This window comes from Vombatus ursinus, unplaced genomic scaffold (assembly GCF_900497805.2).
Source record: "Vombatus ursinus unplaced genomic scaffold, bare-nosed wombat genome assembly UNPS02014942.1, whole genome shotgun sequence".
Taxonomy (NCBI): domain Eukaryota; kingdom Metazoa; phylum Chordata; class Mammalia; order Diprotodontia; family Vombatidae; genus Vombatus; species Vombatus ursinus.
This window is the reverse complement of record NW_020954720.1, coordinates 8887758-8892168: the sequence shown is the minus strand read 5'-3', so window position 1 is coordinate 8892168 and position 4411 is coordinate 8887758. Positions and strand designations below refer to the sequence as shown.

The window sequence follows — 4411 nt, the reverse complement described above, 5'->3', positions numbered from 1 at the left end:
TTCCTGGAACATCCAAGAGGCCAGTGTCACCTGATCAGAGTAAATGCAGGGAGTAAGGTATAAGAAGATTGGAAAAGGAGGAAGGGGCTGGGTCATGAAAAGCTTTGATTGCCAAATAGAGCATTTTGTATTTGATCCTGGAGGCAAAAGGAAACCAATGGAATTTATCGAGGGGGTGGATTTGGTTAGACTTGCATTTTTTGATCATTTCAGTGGCTAAATGGCGGATGGATTGGAGCGGAGAGAGATGAGGTAAACAGACCTACCATCAGGCTATCATGATAGTCCAGGCATGAGGACGACTAGAATGGCGGCAGGGTCAGAGGAGAGAAGGGAGCGTGTTTAAGAAATGCAAAATTGACAGGCCTTGGGAACAGATTGGCTATTAAGGGGTGAGAGACAGTGAGGAGTCCTGGAAGACTCCTAAGTGGTGAGCCTCAGGGACTGGGAAGATGGTGTTGCCCTCTACGGCAAGGGGGAAGGTAAGATGGAGGGACAGTTTAGGAGGAAAGATAATAAGTTCCATTTTGGACACACTGAGTTTAAGATGAGAAAGATATATTCCTAACCATTTAACTATATAACCCCTCCGAACTAAAGAAGTGGTAATGAGATCTTTTTGAACTGGTCTGTTTTTATTTTGCCAGTTGTGTTGCACCAACATTCTTTCTGCATTCATCACTTCAAATGAAGTTCAAAGCCGTGGAATTATTTTTTTATTTATAAAAAGAAACAATGATAGTTCATACTTATTTTAGGCTTACAAAGCCCTAGAAAGGTCACAGTAAATCTGCTCATTTTACAAACAAGTAAACTAAGGGTCAGTGAGATTACCTTACTGAGCATCTCACAACTAGGGAGTGTCAGAGCTAGGACTCAAACCCAAGTTCCAAGATGAAAGGAGATTTAGAGCTAGAATGGACTTTACAGGTGATCTCGTCACATCCTGTCTTATCACCTCACTTTTTACAGATGAGGAAACTAGGACACAGAAAGATGAATGATTTGACCAAGGTCACACAATCAGGAAGAACTTCTGTTCCCTCTGGGCTCTTGCATAGGCATGCCCTAGTAAGTCCTTCCCTTTATATTTTCTGGTGTGAAGGAGTATAGGAATAAAATTAATTGAAGACACACAGAGTTGGACCTCAGCAGAAACAGATGGGATGATACAGATGAGATATCACTAATCCAGCCTGCCTGGTTCAAGATAAAAACTTTTGGAGAGGATATAAATACTATTCGCAGAATTCCTAGTTCCTGAGTCACTACCTCTTACTATACACAACACTTATGAGCTTTTGATGGGGGCAGGGAAACCCAAGGTTTCCTGCTAGCTCCCTGTGGGAGTGGCTGGCAGGAGAACACCGAGCTCTTGGGTCTGGGTCTGTCTGATGCAGGCTGAAAGGAAACACATACTGGACATCTAGTATATTTGGTTTTATGAATTTTATGAATTTGGCATATTTGGTTTTACGAGGATATGATATAAAGGTATTTCACCTATGACCTACGTCAAGATTTAGCAGAAGAAGGTTGAGAACAAAGCCACCAGAATGAAAGGTAGAAAGTTTCACTCTGGTAGCCTTGTGTTCTTTGTTCACACTTCCTTTTTGCAGTGATTTTGCCACTACCTGGTCTGCTGTCATTGTTGTTTCACATTTCAAGGCCCATCTCAAGTCCTACCTAGTCTCTTTCCTACAAATGCATTGTGACCAAGAGCTCACTGCTCCATCTTGATGATGGTTTTCTAATTGTTTCTAGTTTGCTGTTTTCATCTTCCTCCCCACCCTAATCCTTTCCCCCAAGAGAGCATAAATTACCAGTTAACAGAGGATCACGTCTAATGCTTCTTTGAATTCCATAGAGCCCTCAGTATAGTACAGGCAGTCATGGGGCAAAACGGTGTAGGGAAAGAACATCTGACTGGGAATTAGAAGACCTTGGTTTTATTTCCAGCTCTTCAACAAATTTGCTCCATGACCCTCAACACGTTGCTTACCTTTCTTGGGCCTTGATTTCCTCTTCTATAAAGTGAAGGATCTGGATTAGAAGATCTCTAAAGTTTCATGCATCTCTAAGGCAATAATCTCTAAGACTCTAATAAAGATCATCTGAGTGATTAAAAATAGCTAAATGAATAGTTTGATTGGGCAGAAATCTGATGCTTTTAAGAAATAAATCAGAAAATGAAATCCTTTGTCTTTCAGCTTGGATTTAATCTATTAAGGTGTATCTTTCTAAATGATCTAATGATAACAGAGCTAATACATTTATTTCCTGTTCAAGTGAGAGCTTGTGATATGTCTTAATTTTGTCAAACCAGCACCCAAGTCAGATAGGCTCCAAAATCTAGTTCATCCAATCAGTAAGCATTTATGAAGTATCTATTATGTGCACTATTTTATTTTCAAAGTAGTGCTGATATCTCTGAAGATGCTTATGTCAATGAAAATCCCTAAGTTCACTGTCAAATTCCAAATTCATTGACAGATGAGAAGCAAAATAGTGGTGGGAGTAGCTTGTCCCAAAGGCAAGGATTGTATGTGTGTGTGGGGGGAACTGACCAGCCTAAATTCCCATATGGAAAGTCAATCCTTTTTATTGGCATAATTAGCAAGAAATAGAAAAGTGAAGAAACCCTCTTCACTCACCCATGGTAAGCTATAGGAGGCAGAGAAGGCAAAGGAGAATAAATACACAGGTCATTCATTTAGGCTTGATAATTAAATTCAGATCAAGTGGATGAAAGGGAAGGTAGCTCAGGAAAAAAGTCACGTAAAGGGGAGAATTTGAATCCTAATCCTTTATAACGCTATCTGGTTTGTTGCAAGAAAAAGAAAAAAACAAAGCTATAAAGTATTATTTTCAAGATTCCTAGTGGACTTTACAGCAAGAAGAAAACGGAACAGTGTCAAATAATACCACTTAGGGCCTATATATAACTCCAGTCTTTTGACAATACTGACATTTTCAAATATACTATGTCATTGATTTTTTACACCATCCCTAAGGAATAGGAAATGGGAACCGAAGGCACAGGGAGTCTGCATTTGTCAACATTAGAGCATTAGTCAGTGAGAGAGTTGTGACTAAAACCCATGTCCTCTGAATACTAAGGTCAGTGTATTCTAACCATTTTTCTACATTTCTTTTCTAGTCTTAATTAATATTTGTAAACCTCGAAAGGTGAGAAAGATCATAAGAGCAACAGCATTAATAATTAGCACTGACTGAGTGTTTACTTTATTCCAGGTACGGTGCTAAGAGCTGGGGATATAAAAAAAGGGCAAAACCAAGAAGTTCATTTTAATGGGGAAGACAATATGCAAAGAACTAGGTAGATAAAGGATAAATGCAGAGTAAATGAGAGTAATCTCAGGGGGAAAGGCATTAGTAGATGGACTATCTGCAAGTAGCAGATCAGGAGACTCAGACTTATTTCCTACAAAGTTTTCTCTATACCAAGTCTAAATTCATTTCTTTGCAACATCTACTGATTGTTCCTGGTTTTGAATTCTTGGTTCAAATAGAACAAATCTAATTCCTTCTTCACATAATAGCCCTTAAAATCCTGCAACACATCAGTCATGTCTTGCCTTATTCTCTTCTTTAGGATGTACATGCCCAACTCCTTCAACCAATAGTCACATGACATGGACTCAAGGTCCTTTTGCCTCCAGCTTGTCCTCCTCTGGACACTGCAGCTTATCAATGCGCTTCTTAAATTGCTTAACTCAGAACTGACCACTGAGAACTAGGCCTTTCAATGCAGCCCAAGACTCCATTGGCTTTTTTGACTGCCATAACATACTGTTGACTCATAGTGAACTTGTAGTCTACTACTCTGGCTCTTTTTTTTTTTTTTTTGTAAAGAATAACTAACCATCTAATCATGTCTCTACCATCTTATATTGTGACAGTGATTTTTTTTCTATTTAAGTGAAAGATGTTAAATTTATCCCTACTGAATTTCATCTTACTACATTTAGCACATGTCAAAAATTGCCAAGATAATTTGAGAATTATGATTTTGTTATCTAGTCTGTTATTTGTCCCTTCTAGCTTTGTGTCATCTGCAACTTTTATGAGAATGCCTTTTTCCAAAACATTGACCAAAAAATGTTAAACAGCATAGGGCCAAGCACAGATCCCTGAAGGATGCCCATAGAATTTACATGGAGCAATTAACAATTGCACTCTGAGTCCAGTAAGCCAATAAGTTATAAACCCATTTGATTGTATTATTTTCTAGTCCACAGTTGTCCATGTTCTTCACAAAAATAGTATAAAATACTCTCATCAAATGTTTTGCTAAAATCTAGGTAAACTATAGCCACAGAATCCCCCCCTTAGTAATTCTAACAAAAAAAGAAAGACAGAGAAAGAAAGAAAGAAAGAAAGAAAGAAA

The 4411-nt window shown here is 38.4% G+C and overlaps 1 protein-coding gene across 1 annotated transcript in view; it reads right to left on the bottom strand.

Annotated features, from left to right (window-relative positions):
* The window catches only part of KLF12 (Kruppel like factor 12), a 290638-nt gene that overhangs the window by 67220 nt on the left and 219007 nt on the right, over window positions 1–4411 (bottom strand). The window lies entirely within an intron of this gene.